We start from the raw sequence: 17,496 nt of genomic DNA, 5'->3' as shown, positions 1-17,496 counted from the left end.
AGAGAAAGAACAAACAGAATGTTTTAGAAACACTAAAAACTGTCCCCAGTAAAGACTTGGATCAAAATAAACCCTGGTTACTTTGTTATCCCCGGAGCCCATCTTAGCGTCAGTGACACCATATGACTTGCCTGGATTTTTTTTTCCTCTTACAAAGTCCCTATGTAAGCTATTGCAAAGATGTGGAGAAGTTGAACAATACATACACAAACTCTAAACAAATAAATACAGTCCATTGTTTTAGCATCTTGATGGTGACCGGTCTGTGAGTTCAAACCTAGGCACTGATGGACACAGGCTCAGAACTGACTAGAGGGGATTCAACTATGTGGGGCCCTCATGGGGGGCCAGGTGTGGTGGCACTGACGACCTGTGACCACACACGGGGTCTCAGTTCCACTCTTAACGAGCAGCAGTTCCATATCAACCTCAAAGGGCTTTCCAGCCCTCTTCCTAGAGCCGCTGTCCCACGATTCTGAAACTCACTGCGGCGTGGGTGGAGGAGCCTAGGAGACCACTATCAACCGCTTCCTCTGCTGCCCCCATAGGCTTGCCCACCGTTATCCATGTCACAGTTGCCAGAGCCCTGCTTGTAGCAGGAACTGTATAGGCTGAGAAGTCAGCAGGGACCCGCAGCCAGTGTCCAGGAGCCTGGTGTCCTGGGAGAGATGGATGCACAAATGTTAGAAGTCCACCATAAGAGAGAGGAAGAAGGTGGGGGCTATCCTGGTATACACCTAGACAGTCAGTTTATGAACCAAGTCATCCACTACAGGAGACCTGAAAGCAACCAGGCCTCAGACCCTGGGGTCTCTGCCTGCTGCGCAGGGTAAGCCTGCAGCTGCCAGTCTCCTTGGTAGTAAAGTGTGACCACACAATAAGTTCTAAGTCATTGCCACATGAACAGTTCAGAAGCACGAGGGGGAGTCCTGGCCTGTTTCAGAACCAATGATGGAAAGGGCCTGGATTCCCAAATCACCATAGGTCACCATCTACCAACCGAGAGTGCCTCTAGGTTCCACTGCATAAATGAAAAGAAAGATATATAAAGCCACAGATGTGGGCCCTATCTGTGGCAGCAACTGGAATCTCTCTAATTTCAACCAAGTAGGAGTAGGGAATAAAATAGACTTTTAATTTAAAATATATTACTAAGAACCAGCCTGACTTCAGGATGGGGATGCTGGGAGATGCAACAGGATCAAACTCTACCTCAATACTGTCCAGCCATGTGGCCTTTGGAGACTCAACCTGTCTAAACCTTGCTTTTCTTGGTTGCAAAATGAAGATAAGCTATCCCTTCTGAGGTGGCTAATATTGTCAATAGGATCTAGATCTGCCTAAAAGACAAACTTTAAGCTCTAGATTAGACCAGCCTCTAGGGCAGTATCTAGATTTTGTTCATGGAGGTGGTAGGGAGAAAAAACTATATGGATTGTAGAAAACATTAAGTAAAACAATACCTGGGATAGTTTCTTTTCTTTCTTTTTCTTCTTTCAGTGGAGAGAGAGCACGAACGCAGTCCCCCACTACCACAAATTAGGCAGTCAGAGCTCCCTGCAGCATTTGGGGAAATCGCAGGGATCAGCACATCTGGAGTGCAATGGATAAGCCTCGCCCTGAGGCTACCTTTATGCTTATGGTATCTGGGATAGTTTCTAATGCCAAAGCTCAACAGCTGGTTGGTAGACCGGAGGGGGTTCCAGGGAGGGGGGAGTGTTAAGTCTGGCAGGTTGATGACAATGCTCCACACCCACCCTCGCAGATGAAGGACAGGGAGATGGAGCAATTAGCAAGACACAAAAGAGTCTGGGAGTTGGGGCCCAGAACTGGCTGTGGGAGGCCAGAGCAGAAAGCTCCTCCTACTTCAGGAGAAACACCGCTTTTTGTGTTCGGAAAGGTGTGCCGGTGGACCTCAGCAGTAAAGACCCTGAACAAAATCAAATGTGGCTCATCTGTGAGAGCAGGGACCCTTCTGGGTCTGTAATGAGCTGGGGTCTTTTGGAGGTTAACAAGATCGACACTTCCACCGGATCTTGAAAAGGGTCACACCCGAGCACCTCACTGAATATAAATGTCTCTCAACCTCAGAAAAGCAAACCAGTTCTAAGAAACTGGGTTCCTGGGTAACAAATTAGAAATAGAAGAAATAGCCAGTTTGAGACAGTAGGCGTGCTGAGGCCCCAAATAACCACCGGAGGGCAGCAAAGATAGTGGTTAGAGGAGACAAGGCTTTTCCCCAGCTCAGAAGGGAATCCTTAGTGGGTCTCCAGTCTGGCTCAAGCAGCATCCTCTGCACCAAAGATTTAGAAATTATCTGGCTCCAGGCTGGTTCTTAGGGTCATGTAACGGATGCCTGTCAGTTACAGAAAGTTTTGTAATAAGAAATATGTGAATCAAAGATGGTGAAGAGAGCATACCCATAGTCCCAGCACTGGGGAATTGGAAGTCAGTCTAGACTACTGAACAAGGTACAATCTGAAAACAGTGAGAGAAAAGAAAGAAAAAGAGAGGGGGAGGAGAGAGGGAGAGAGAGAGAGAGAGGAAGAAGAGAAAGAATCAAGTAGCTGATCTGATTGAAGAAAATACAATTAGCCGAGTAGTGGTGGCACATGCCTTTAATCCCAGCACTTGGGAGGCAGAGGCAGGCAGATTTCTGAGTTTGAGGCCAGCCTGGTCTACAGAGTGAGTTCCAGGAGAGCCGGGGAACTCAAAGAAACCCTGTCTCGAAAAGCCCAAAAAAAAAAAAAAAAGGAAAAAAAATACAATTAAACTATTATAATCCTACCACCTAGAGAGACATCGATTCAGATACACACATAATGCAGATTTTTATTTTATAAAACTGACATCAGTCACAATATGCAAATTAGTGATCTGCTTATAAAAACACACCACATGCATCCCTGTGTATGTATATGTTTGTGTCTCTGTATGGGTGTGCATCAAATAGTCACCCAGGTGTGTTTTACTTGTTCACCTCGGGCTCCTCAAGGCCAGTCCCCACTGTATCCAGGAATGCAGGAACGGGAGCAATGAAGGGTACGCAGGTAGGAGCAGTGTTCTCTTGGGCTGTTGGTGCCTCTGCTGGGTCTGTTCCCTGGGGTCTGTACAGAAGGGAGTTGGGGAGCTTTCTATCTGAAAATACTCCACTGCGTGCAGGTGTTTGGAGTTCCGTTGAGTTTCATCAAAATGAGTCACTGAAGGTGTGAACGGGCTGCAAGCTTTAAGGAGTCACCACTTCCTGGTCCCATGCCGATACATCCTGCACCTCAGACAGGGCCTTTCACAGGGGCCGCCAGGCAGCGGGCAAGCCTGTTGCACTCCAAACCACTTCTTTGGACCCCCCAACCCCCAAGCAAAGCCTAAGTTCCCCTAGTCAGCAATTCGCTGTTGGGTGAGCTTCAAGTCAAAAACCCACTGAAAGTGCAGCCACGCCTGAAGGGAACCTTAAATGACAAGCAAGTATGCACCAGGTGAAGAGCCCCCACCACCTGCATTCAGGAGCCACTCTGTCTTATTCACACGGTGGTGGGGTGCTACGGCCCCAAGGGAGTTTATTGTCATGTGGTTCAAAAGGAGGCCTGCCTAGTTCTGGATTTCAGTCCCTTACATCCTGACTTTCTGTTCTCTGGTAGCAGGGCACCAGGCTCAGTAGGGCTCGAAGCCTTAGCACGGCTGATTCCATGATGGAAATGCTATCCAGGTTGTAAAACTCATCACGAACATGCCATCTCCAGCCAAAACTAAGACAAAGACCTAATCCATCAAAGCCTACAGTTTTGGGAAAGTCTCAGAATGTACTAACTTTACTTTAGTTTTTATAGACCTGCTTCTGGCTAACTGCTCTTGTTAGTTGAAGTATGTCAACCCAAAACATGGGTTTTGTGCTTTAAACGCTCATCCTGAGAAAGGCTCAGGGCTACACTGGGATTCCGAACACCCAGTGTAGTCACCGGCTGGCTAATAAAGACTTTCTTTCTTTTTCTTCTTCTTCTTCTTCTTCTTCTTCTTCTTCTTCTTCTTCTTCTTCTTCTTCTTCTTCTTCTTCTTCTTCTTCTTCTTCTTCTTTTCAGAATCAATGGTAACTCAGTTGCTAGGTGCAACAACTAGAATCCTAATCTTGTAAGCCATATTAAGTTTAAAGCCTCCGGTGGCGAATCCTGGCGGATTCACCATATAAGCTGGGAGACACTAGTAGCTACATCTTGCCCTCTCACTATCCCCGTCCAAATAGCCTAATACTTGTTATCGGCTTAAACGTGTGTTGGAGCAGTCTCCTCTGGTGGCTACCTGACGACATGAACTGGTCTAAATGGAGCCAAAGTGAAGATACAGGGAAGTTAATTAGGAAATATCAACTATGCAGTTCAGTGGGAGCAGGAGGAAGGGGGCCAAGGAAGATGACCTTTAGGGCCACAGGTAGGAAGGCTACCAGGAACCACCACCATCCCATGACACATAATATATTGTTTTGTTTTGATTTGGGTTTTTTGGTTTTAGTTTTGTTTTGTTTTTTTGGCATGGTCCTATGAAACCCAAGCTGTCTTGGAACCCACAATGTAGCTTGAGAATATCCTTAAATTCCTTCAGTGAACAGAGCTAGGAAACATGTTTATTAAAACTATGTTTTACAAAGTGCTGGAACCACAGGCATGTACCACCATGTCCAATTTATGCAATGCTGGCAACCAAACCCACGACTTCGTGCATGCTGCCCTCTACCAAGTGAACTATTGCCCCAGTCCATGACGTAGTGATATCAGCAGCTTTGCCCTGAATAAGGGGTTAAGGAACAAAGAACATCGAAGGAAGTGCTTTGTAAGCTAGACACACATGTCCCTCTTCTCTTCTGGTGCTTCTCCATGTCTCCATGGCAACTGGGCAAGCTTCCCAGTCTGCCTCTCCACCCACAGGATAACTGCATGGCTTGTCATCTCTACCTTCTTAGATGGCTTGCAATCATACAAAGATGGTGATCCTTAACCTGACACCTAGCCAAGTGAGGGTCATGGGGTACAGGCAAGGGAGATAAGGCAGAGGGAAAGAGGCCTTTCTAGCAGCTGAGGGCTCCTGGGCAGCAGCCAAGGAGTGATCTTCAAAGGCAGGCTCCCCTATATGGCTGGCAGCAGGCAGGAACCCAAGTTGTTACAACTGAACTGTTGTAAGCAGCCCCACTTCCCCCACAACCTTCCCCCACTCAGCCTTTCCTGCATAAATAGCCAGGCAGTGGGACAAAAACAGGACCCCAGCCTGTGGATCACATAGACCTTGATTGAAATCCTTCTCTGTCCCTGACAGATTAGCACCTTGGGCCAGTGAGGTGAACTCTCTCGGCCTTTGATACACATATATCATCAGGTTGGGGAAGATGCTACATGCCTATAATCTCAGCCATCAGAAGGCTGAGGCAGGAGGATCTCTGTAAGGGTAAGACCAGGCCAGGCTGTAGTGCAACAGAGTCCCTGTTCCCAAAATAAACAAACAAACAAACAAACAAGCAATTATCTATGAGCCCCCTCGGTGACTGAAAGAAGCCAAGAGGTACATGTGCTCAGTGTTTTCAAGTGAGATTCTTCCTTACTAAAATGAACGTTTGTTAGCTGCCTCTACTACTGGCTTGAAATCTCCTGGGAGGGCTGAATATCCTGTTCTATGTTCATTTCCCTGTGACAAGTCACAATGACTTAGCCATCAGGTCGGTGGTTCTCAACTGGTGGGTCGCAACCCCTTGGGGGGATCAAATGAACCTTTCACGGGGATTGCCTAAGACCATCAGAAAACACAGAGATCTACATTACAATTCACAACAGTAGCAAAATTACAGGTATGAAGTAGCAGCAAAAAATAATTTTATGGTTGGGTTGACCACAACATGAGGAACTATATGAAAGGCTGGCAGCATTAGGAGTGTTGAGAACCCCTGTTTTAGGCACTATGGAAGCAGTACAGGAGGCATGTGGAAATGTTTCAGTTTCTTTCTCTGTGATGTGTGTGTGTGTGTGTGTGTGTGTGTGTGTGCATATTCTCCAGTATGGGCAAGGGGGAGATCTGGAGGGAGACATGCCATGGCATGCATGTGGAGGCCAGAGGACAACTTCTCACCTTCCACCTTATCTGAGGCAGAGCCTGTCCACTGTTATGTAAGCCGGGCCAGCTGGCCCTTCAGCCTCCAGGGGATCTCTCATCTCCAATTCCCATTTCATTGTCAAGGGCTAGGTATTGCAAGGACTAGACACACACTGCCGCATGCAGCTTCAGGCAGGCGCTGGGGCTCTGAACTCGGGGTCCACATGCTTACACGGCAAGCACTTCGCCCTCTGAGCCACTACCCTGGCCCACAATTTCTTTTAAAAGCAGGAGAAAAACTGACTACAACTTAGTCCGACTCTGATAATATACTTTTTTTTTTCTTTTAAGGCAGAAGGGTCTCTGGGCAAAGTGTCTATGGCTTAATGAAGTTCTGGGGACAAGGAGGAGGGTAGGAGGCAATAAGGAGGGATCCAGCCCCACACCACTAAGAACAAGACCTGAAGGATAGTACCAAGCCATTAGTTCATCTGAAGACAGGGCTCTTTAAAAATCCTACCTCCCAAAGCAGAGGGTTTTACACACACACACACACACACACACACACACACTCACACACACACAAGCACACACACACACTAGTTTCTCAGTTGTTCAATCTGTAATACTCTATTTAACACACTAAGCATGTGTTCCATGAGGGCAAGGGGTTGGTCTATTTTCCATCCCCACATCAGTGGTTGTCTTACTGTGCCACATCAGTGGCTGTCTTACTGTGTGCTACATGTGGCGGTATTTCAATGTGTGGCATCTGTTACAGATTATTTCAGGCCCATTTTACAGATCAATAAACTAAAGTCAAATGGTCCAGTGATCAAAATCACACATAGGAAGTTCGGGAGCTCACAATGAAAACCCTGGATTCTCCATCTCCAGTCTACCATGGCCTGTTACCATGAGACTTAGCCCAGAGCCTGGTAGACCAGAGGGAGAAAGAAGCAGAAAGTGGGGTGGGGATGGGGTGAGGGGAGTGTTCAGAAGATACCACCCTTCTCTGCCATTGTAAGAAGCAGAAATAAGATCTATCCTTAGGCAAGCTCCAACGAAGAAGCCTGCGGCATGTCTGATGGGAAAAGCTCAGGCATGAGAATGCCCTGAGCAGTGTGCCAACCAATCATCTGAGGAGCCGCTCTGTGCTTCATTTATAGGCAGCTCCCAAAGGCCCCCAGAGCTACCAGATAGCCCAGTCTCAACCTGAGCAGAGCACAGCTTCCCAACCTGCCCCTCCCCTGGCTGCTCCCTTTGCAGTGTCTCTTGTGTAGAGGACTTGGCACTGTATATTTCCATTGGATTTTTACAAAGACTATTCTTTTCTATGACTTTAGTCTCAGCTCTTGGGAGACTGAGGCAGGAAGTTCAACGTCAGGAGAGAGTTCCAGGCTTGCTTGGACTGCATAGTGAGACCCTGTTTTAAAAACTATATCTTTTCTAATAAAAAATAATACATTCTCATTTTTAAATTATTATTATTTTTTTTCAAGATAGGATTTCTCTGTCTTGATAGAGACTGGCTATCCTGAAACCCACTCTGTAGATCAGGCTGGCCCCCACCTCACAGAAATCCACTTACCTCTGACTCCTGAGCGCTGAGATTAAAGGCGTGCACTGCCACCTCTGCCTCCACCATCCAGCTTCCTCATCTTAAAAAAAAAAAAACAAAACAAAACAAAAAACCAAAATAATAGAGCTGCGGATGCAGTTCAGTGGCTGAGTACTTGGTTTGCATGCATAAGACCCTGAGTTTAATCCCTGGCATCACCTAAAACTGAAGGCAAATAAAATAGACAAGCAGTTTCTTTTTAAATCTTAAAAGCAAGCTGTGCTTCATGTAGTGCCCACGTAATGTGCTCAAAAAACTGTTCTTCCCACAAAAAGAAAGAAACATTAAAAATAAAACTAAATATACATAAAATGAACAAGAGAAAGCCATCTATAATCTTGCCATGTAGAATAGTTTTGCTTTTCCACTATGTTCTTTTTTAAGTCTTTCCTCATCGCACATGAACACTTGTTTGCCCCTGAGACTGTGTGATCACACAGTACAGCTTTTTATAAACTGTTATGTAAAGTCTGGGGCCTGCAACATGGTTCAGCATGTAAAGGCCCTTGTCACGAGGGCTGAGGACCAGAGTTCAATCCCCAGTACCCGCACAGTGGAAGGACAGAACCAACTGCCACAGGATATCCTCTGATCTCTACAAGTGCGCCGGTGGTACACACAGACCCACAGCAAAAATGAACCACAAAACTAAAATTAAAAAGGTAAAAGCTTAAAGAAACAATTATGATTAGAAGTTTAAAATATATAAAATTAAATTTAAATCTTGACTCAGTGCTTCTTACTTCCTTGTGGCTATCCACGGCGACTGTGGTGCACATAGCAGGCAACAGGCAGTCAGAAGTGAGCCCTCTCGCACTTGAGTGTCATAAGCTGATGGGTTTGACCACAGCATCTGTCGACTGAGAAAGGAATCACAGAACCTCCACATAGATAATAGGTGGCTGCTCAGCCAATCGTTTCCCTTTCCCTGGGCATAGGACTGGGCTACACATCTCTCTCTGTTGAGGTTAGGTGTGACCACATGACTGAATTGTACTGAATTCATTGTAGCCACTGAAATGCAGGTGCAACTATGTATTAGTCATCTGTTGCCTCTTAACAAAATATCCTCCGATTCAGCAGTTTAAAACAAGAATCAGTATTCTCTCTGGGAGTGCTGAGAGCTAGGAATTCAGGGGTGGCTCACCTGAATGACTCTAGCTTAGGGGCCTTCAGGAAGTTGTAGTAAATGCTTGGATCAGAGCTATGATGTCTGAAGATTTGACTGAGACAGGAGTGTCAGCATTCGAGGTCACTTGCACGACTGTCAGACCAGGGGCAGTCAAGCCTTGATAACCAGGGACTGAGAACCTCTGAAACCGTGAGCCTGACAAGATCTGACTTGCACAATATGAAGGCCCATGTGTGCGGATTATGCATACATACATATGTTTATATATATACATACAACTCAGGTGTATTAGTTACTTTTTTCATTGTTGTAACAAAATACTTTGCTCAGCCTGTTTTTAATAGAACCTAGGACTGCCAGCCCAGGGATGGCACCACCCACAATGGGCTGGGCCTTCCCCCACTGATCACTAATTAAGAAAATGCCCTGGAGGCTTGCCTACATCTGGGTAAAATGGAGGCATCTTATCAACTGAGGCTCTCTCCTCTGTGATGACTCAAGCACATGTCAAGTTGATATAAGATTAGCCAGTACACTCAAGTGTACTAATCCTTCCCAGACTGGGGCAGCACACACCTAGGCATCCTCCATGGATCTTCATGGGTTGATAGCTTCTTCCTCTTTCCTCTCCTCTCCTCTCCTCTCCTCTCCTCTCCTCTCTCCTCCTCTCCCTTCTCCTCTCCTTTCCCTTCCCTTCCTCTCCCCTCCTCCCTGCCTCCCTCCCTCCCTTCCTTCTTCCTTTCCTTTCCTTTTCTTTATCATGGTGCTGAGGTTTGAATATATATGTATATATATTTTCATATGTATATATGTACATATGTATATATGTACATAGTACGGGGGCAAGGACACACCTTAGCACATGTGTGGAGGTCAGACTCTGTGGCCTCATTTCTCCATGGATCACACTCAGACTTTCACAGCGAGTACTTTTTTACCCACTGAGCCATCTTGACAGCCCTGGATCTTAGGCCTTTATATTGCTAAATACAGCTCCACTGCAGAATGTACCAGCTTGCTTGAGAACTCATTGAAGAATAGATTGCGTTTGTTGCCTATTTAGAATTTTTTTTTTAAATTAAAACAGGGTTTCTCTGTGTAGCCCTGGCTGTCCTGGAACTCGCTCTGTATCAGGCTGACTTCAAACTCATAGAGAGAGGCAGCTGCTGCTGCCTCTGCCTCCCAAGTGCTGGGATTAAAGGCATATGCTGCTGCTACACCCAGTTTTATTTTTAAAATTTTTAATCTCTCTCTCTCTCTCTCTCTCTCTCTCTCTCTCTCTGTCTTTCTCTGTGTGTATATGGTGAGTGCCCAAGTGTAGGTAGGCAGAGGCCAGAGGAGGGCATCAGGTATCTTTTGTTCTCTATCTTATTCCTTTAAGAAAAAGCCTCTTGTTGAACTGGAACTTCACCATTTTTGCAAGGCTAGCCAACCAGTGAGTTCCCAGAATCCACCTGCTTCTGCCCCAAACTCAGAGTTTACGGGCACTGAGTTTTACAAGAGTGCTGGGGATTCAAACTTAGGTCTTCACGCGTGCACCCTTACCCACAAGCCCTCACCCAGCCCTCACTGGGAGCAGTTCTGAGCAGAGTTCTCTGAAGCCTTTGCTTGGACATATGTTTAACTTATTTGGTCAAGTTTTAAGGAAGCACGGTTACTGCATCATATGGTCTGAGTAGGCGTGGCTTTTCAGAGCCTGGCAAGCTCTCTTCCCAAGCAGCTGTATAGTGCTGCATTCCCACCAGCAGTGACTGAGCATCCCTGTCAGTCCCCAGCTTCCCCGGGATGGAGTTGTACCTGTGGCTTGGAGCTGAGTCATGACAATAAACATATAGTAGCAAGTCAGTGTAATTTATAATCCTTCCCTGACAAATGTGCTTGTCACCTGTGTATTTTCTTGAGTGAGGCTCCTATTAGCTACTTTGCCCTAAAATGAAATTGTTTGCCACTGTCTCTCCCTCCTCCTCCTTCTCCTTCTCTTCCTCTGCCTCCTCCTCCTTCTTTTCCTCTTCCTTTTTGCATTTCTGCGACAGGATCTTTCTTTATAGCCTTGGCTGTCCTAGAACTTATTGTGTAGATCAGGCTGGCCTCGACCTCACCTGCCTCTGTCTCCGGGAGTGCTAGGATTAAAGGTGGGTGCCACCATCCGCAGCATCTGTTCTCTTCTTGTTGACATGGAGCTGTTCTTTACATATTTTGGAGATGAGTCTTTTTGCAGATATTTCTTGTAACCTGTGGTTTTTCTTACCACTCTCTTAACTATGGCCATTTGGAACACTTCTGCATTTTTTCCAAGTAAGGGTTTAAGCAAAGGCAAAACTGAACAGGAGCAGTGTAGCCTTGTTTAGCCATCTCTGCCTAGCTACACTACTAATACAACAATTCCAGAGAGGAGAAACCGGCTGGAAATGCAATCCATGCTGAAGGAATTTATACTCATAATAGTTCTCATAGTTACACAAATGTTTTACTAGGTCCCAGCCACTGTTGAATTTATCAGTCTATGCTGAAAGCCAATCCCATTTTCCAAGTCTCAACTTCCTGAGCGTCGGAGAGTCCACGTGGGTCACCTGCTCATTGGTGGAGGAGTTCAGATGCAGTTGGACTCCGCAGTAATGGCTGCCTGCCTTCCAACTGCCTCATACCAAGCTGACCAAAGCCTACTGGTCCTTCCCTAAGTAGTGCATACTGTGCTTATTTCATAGACCCCAGGAAACACCCTGGACTTTCCTCTCCTCTCTTTCTAACAGAGCAAGACTGTCTCTAGGGCAGTGATTTCCAACCCTTCCTAATGCTGTGATCCTTAATATACTTTCTCATGTTGTGGTGACACCCCCTCCTCCAACCATAAAATTTTGCTACTGTTACAAATCCTAGTGTAAGTATCTGATATACAGGATATCTGATATGAAACCCTGAAGGGGGGGGGGTGTCAAAACCCACCGGTTGAGAACCTAACCCCTAAACCCTGGCAGGAGGCTTTAATAGGAACGAAGAAGTCTCTGTTCATGAATCTGACTATATTCAAAAGAAGCCTCTGTGGCTTTGTCCCATGCCTTCACGGAAGGACTTCTGAGCAAGGTGTGTGGCTCATGTAAGGTGCTTGCCTAGCATGCAAGTAGACTTGGGTTCAATGCCCAGCACCACACAGTTATCATAGCATTCCGGAGGCCAGCCTGGGGTATGGGAGACCCTGTCCCCACCAACACACACACACACACACACAAGAAGCATTTTTCCACAACTCTGAATAACATGGAGAATTCAGCAACTCAGGTCCCCAAACCCGGAGGGATTGTCTTGCAATCAGCGTTGTGCAAGGCTGAGGCACTAGAAGGGTGGCCTGAGCCTTTATTTCAAGAAGGAGGGGAAAAACCAACAAAACAACCAAGAATGAGAACACCCTGACCCTTCCCACTCGGGCTACAAATATTGCAGAAAGCAGAGCTAGAAGGACTTGGGGTTGGGGGGAGGGTGAATCTGCTGAGGCCTGTGGAGGGTTTATGGAGACACCTCTCTTCTGGGGGTGCTGCTGAGCTACTGAGACCCTCAAGGCACCAAAGACAAAGGATTCTAGACAGGGACAATGAGGTGTAAACTTACTGGTTCTTTGGAAAGTCGGTTGGATGGTGTTTTGCTGGGGCAAACACATGAAGGAACATTTCATTAAAGTGGATACAGGCGTGAAAGGGTAAGGCAGACTCACGAAGGAATGGTTCACTGAAGCAGACACAAGAGAGAGGATGTTCTGCTAAAGCAAGCATGTGAAAGGACACGTGATGAAAGATTCTTTACTAACAGCACACATGTATTGGTGTGCCTTACGTTGTGTAGTTGAGCTGCATTTGTCAGGATGCCATAGAGAGAAACGCACCAAAAAGCCTCTAGTGGTGTACTGCAGTTTCTTGCCATGTCCGCAGACTTGGGCTGATTGGATGCATGTGCTGAGGCAAGAGCCCTGCGAAGGCAAGGCATGTGGAGGACACAGGACACATGATATTTGGAGGGTTTAAATAGGACTCCACAGAGTGATGGAGACAGAGCTTGGCTTGCTGGTACAGCAGCTAGCTGTGCAACACTTGTGGGTCTCATGTCCCCGAGAGAGGCACAGCTGAGAACTTCTGGTGTTCCTGTTTGGTCCCTCTTGTTGACTCGAGCATAGTAGGCTGAGGCCTGGCTGTCTCTGCTAGGTGGTGTCACCTCTGTTGCTATCCTGACTCTACCAAACTGGACTGCGAGTGTATCCTTGAAGTGTTTATGAGTGGATCTAGCTACTGCTGCTAACCTGTGAACTGAACTGAACTGATTTCCAGACAACGCAGACAGGAATTGCTCCAAAGAACCTTTCTAAACAGGTCCACTTCCCCGTAACCTTTCTTTTCCTTTACCTCTGGTGGGTGGTGGGCTAGAAGAGAGGTTAAAGTTGTTTAGGAACCATCATTAAAAATAAGATTTGAAAAAAAATTAAAGTTACACGACAGCTGCTGGTCCCTAGATGAAGCAGCTCTGGGATAGCTGAGGGACGGCACCTGTACTGTAGAGACAGGGGAGCAAGGACCAGAGCTGCTGTAAAAATATTAAAATGTTAGCGAGCATGAGTGCATGTGTATGTGTGTGTGCGCACACACACACACACACACACACACACACACAAGACAAAATTCCCTAAAGCTACAACACATGCTCAGTGTAAGAAGGGTTTTGTTTTCTACTGGAAAGAAAGCAGTTTGTTACTACCTCACAATTACCACAGCCTAGCCCTTACCACAGGCCTGCTTACTGCCCAAGAAACTATGGGTCCATACTTGCTCTCCAGCCTGGAAGACACTTGTGCTAGCTTTTCACAGCTGAGAGAATCAGCTTAAAAGAAGGAACATTTTGTTTTGGAGCACAGGGCCAGAGGTCTTAAGTCCACAGCCATTATCTCCATTATTTCTATGCTGTTGTGAGAAAGCAACATGGTGGCCAGGACATCTCATGCTGTCTGGGAAGCAGAAGAGACAGAAAGGGCACAGGGACAAAGTTTATCCAGGGCATGTCTCCACTGACCTACTTCCTCCAGCAAAGCCCCACCTCTTTATCTTTACAGGAATCTACCAGAGATGCCTCTATTGATGGAGCCGTCACCCTCAGGATCCAATTACTTCATGAAGCCCCACCTCTAAGCACTACCTCTTTGGGAACCAGGTCTTTAGGGGGGTGCACTTCATAGCTAAAGCAAAACAGAGCTCAGCTAACATGAACTGAATTGAATCTAGCAGCGTTTAGTTGTGTGATACTGAGCTATTCTCAGCCAAGCCTCCGTTTCTTCATCCGTAGAATGAGTCTCAGTAATACAAACTGTCTTAGTAAGGAAAGCATGTGATTTGGGATGGCTTAGTCCAGAAGGTTAGTTCACTATCGTCATCTCAGGAAGCATGGCAGCATCTAGGCAGACATGGTGTTGGAGAGGTAACTGAGAGTTAACTACATCCAGGCAGTTAGGCAGGCAGCAGGAAGCAGACTGGCTTGAGCTTCTGAGACCTTAAGCCCCACCCCCTAGTGACATGTTCACGCTAACAAAGCCACACCCACTCCAGCAAGGCAACACCTCCTGATAGTACCACTCCCTATGGACCAAGGTCCATAAAATAGTCTATGGGGGCCATTCCTATTTAAAGCAGCACACACAACGTCACAGGAACTCAGCAGGTGTTCTAAGTGCTCACTGAAGGCTTCCATCTTTTGTTCATCTTAGGGCATCAGGGAGTCATGTGCCAGGTAAGAGTGGCAGAACTTACAGCTTGCTTTTGTAAAGCTGGGCAATAAGAGGCTTAAGATTTCCATCTGCACTTTAACTCAGAAAACAGTGAATCCAGGTCTTAAAGCTGTCAGGCTGAGAGTTGGATCAGCAGTTATCAGTACTGAGAGGACTTGGTTTGAGTCTTAGCTCCCACGCAGTCGCTCACAACCATCTGTAACTCCCGTCCAGGGGAAGAAAAAAATCCCATGCCCTCTTGTGGCCTTTGCAGGCACTACACATGTGGTATACAGACATGTACACGCAGGCAAAACACACACACACACACACACACACATAAAATAGTTTTTAAAATCGAGGCATGAACAGAAACAGAAAGGCACAGCAGGTCACCATGTGCAGAAAGAACTGTTTTTATGATGATTATCTGAGCATGGAGGAATAGACACAGCTTTGCATGGGACCACATCCTCTCACACCTCAGTATGAGGGAGGGACTGCTGCTTTCTGCGTGACCCCCTCCCCTGCCCAAGCTGTAGGAGGAAGAGGAGGAAAAGATAAAAGAGGAAGAGGAGGAGGAGGAAGAGAAGGAAGAGAAGGAAGAGGAAAAGGAGGCCATTTCAAGAAACTGTTGGATTGACTGGACTCCATTTATATCCTGAGTGTCTCTGGGCAAGGGAAGGCAAAGGACTTCCCAATACTAGGTATAGATTAGTGCGAACTACCCGGGCTCTGTCTAGTGGGATCATCTAGAGGAGGCCAGATGTGCCATGACTTTTTTTGGCTCTGATGTATCATTAGTTATATGGTATAGATGTCGGATGAGCTACAGCTGCCAGGGTAGACAAGCTACAGAGCCTCAAAACTGGCAGGTTTCCAAGCCACTGGCATGGGCTAGAGTGCTATCCCTAATACTTACGTATGTTGTCTCCAAATCCAGAGGTCTACTAAGGCCGCAGCTCTGCCTCTGTAGCAGGTGTAACAAGCAGTAACTTGAGCCCCACTTTGAAGGGGATGCTTTAGAGATTTCAGACCAATGGAGAGGTGAGAATGTCGTCAATGTGGCAGGTCTACACATCCACATAGGGTTTCTTTCCCGTTGCCTATCACCTCTGTGGCTTACTAGGTGTCTAGTGATTGCCACTTCTTGCTCTGTGGGTCTCATGAGCATAATGACATCCATCCAGTGGGAGCTTCAGGAGACTATGGAATGTCAAGAGGCCCAGACTTCCCATGAGTCACACTAGGATGGAGTGCAGGAGAGTCAAAGTAATCCCCAAGCTCGACACTGAAAGGGCACCTCTGCCTGTTCCACGTGAGAAGAAGCTGATTTAGATTTCTCCCCACTGGTGAAACATGAGAAGAATCTATTTACCAATTAGAACAGCCAACAGTTGCCATTAGTATTAGTCAGCTTTCTGTTGCTCTAACGGAATACCCCAATGCAGTTGGGATTAGCCTTAGTTAATTATGTCTGAGGCTTTGGTTCTAAGTTGTTTGGTCCTGGGGCCTTGGGCTTGTGATGAGGCAGAGACCATGGCATCAAATTCATGGTAGAGGAAGCCACTCTCATCCCAGCAAACAGACAACCCAAAGACAGAGGAGAGAGCTGGGGTCCCAATATTCTCTTCGAGGACACACTACTAGTGACTTAACTTCCTCCTACATAGCTACACTTCTCTAAAGCCCAACCACTTCCTAACAGCACCACAGGCTGAGACTGCACCACAGGCTGAGGATCAAGTCAGTAACACACAGGCCTTTGGAAGATGTTCAACATTCATGCAATGGTACCAACTAAAGTGAGCTACTATTGTTTTTTTGTTTTGTTTTGTTTTGTTTTGTTTTGTCCTACCTGTTGATGGAGCATAAGAGGATTGAATTGCCTGAGTGACCACATAGTATTATCTGTTCTAAGGATAACACACCCAGCACACTGGCAACAATAGTCTAGGATCACAGTAGTCAACCACCACCCTCTGCAATCCACCCTTCTCCAGAGGTCAGTGGGTCCAACAGTGGTCTGTCGGGGACTACCACCTGCATCCTCTGGGTTATTGCTGCAGGTGCTCTTTCTCCACAGTTTCGCATGCAGAGGGTGAGGTATCATTTCTGATTTCTTGCTGGGGTGGAACGATATTAAATGAGTCTAGTCAGCTTTTCCCATCAAAGGCTCCGAATGTCGAAAGCGAACGAGTGGACTCTGCGGTCCCCAAGCCTCTTCATCCCAAGGGCATGCCTTTCTGGTTTGACAAATACCGACAGGAAGGATATGACTGTAACTCACCAGTGGAGCTTCTGTGGGGCAGACTGGGACCAGTCGCCATCCATCTCTGTGACACGGTCCCCAGACTGGTCATTCTCAGGCTCTATCTTGGTTAAGTTTCTATCACGGCAATATGATGAAACACCATGGCCAAAATTGACTTGAGAAGGAGAGGGTTCGTTTCTGTGTATAATTCCACAGCACTGTTCATCACGAAGGGAAGGCAGGGTAGGAACCTGGAGGCAGGAGCTGATGGAGTGGCCATGGAGTGGTGCTGCTTACTGGTTTGTTTCTCATGGCTTGCCCGCCTGCTTTCTTGTAGCATTCAGGACCACCTGCCCAGGGATGGCTCCACCCACAATGGGCTGGGACCTCCCACTTCAATCATGGATCAAGATAATGTCCTACAGCCTTGGCCACAAAGCCAGTCTAGTGCAGGCCTTTTCCCAATTGAGGTTCCCTCTTCCAACATGACTCTAGCTGTGTCAAGTTGACATAAATCTAGCCAGCATGAGTTTCCTGGTGTGACTGTCACCTCACACTCTTTATATTGATGGATGTGAGATTCAACTGTCCTCAGAAGAACTGAGAATGTCCATTTCCCTACTGAAGAGTGTTCTGGGAATGTAGGAAGGCCTCAGCAGAATCTCTAGTGCCTTTCCATCATT

General features: G+C 46.7%; 1 non-coding gene across 1 annotated transcript; it reads right to left on the bottom strand.

Annotated features, from left to right (window-relative positions):
* Positions 1 to 1,501: 1,501 nt before the first annotated feature.
* Positions 1,502 to 1,658, bottom strand: LOC116081382. The gene has a single exon (XR_004114868.1). It is a non-coding gene; the product is annotated as a U1 spliceosomal RNA (small nuclear RNA).
* Between the last annotated feature and the right edge of the window lie 15,838 nt (positions 1,659 to 17,496).

The sequence above is a fragment of the Mastomys coucha genome, unplaced genomic scaffold (assembly GCF_008632895.1).
Source record: "Mastomys coucha isolate ucsf_1 unplaced genomic scaffold, UCSF_Mcou_1 pScaffold6, whole genome shotgun sequence".
Taxonomy (NCBI): domain Eukaryota; kingdom Metazoa; phylum Chordata; class Mammalia; order Rodentia; family Muridae; genus Mastomys; species Mastomys coucha.
Note: the sequence above shows the minus strand (reverse complement) of the source record. Positions and strands in the feature narration are given on the sequence as shown.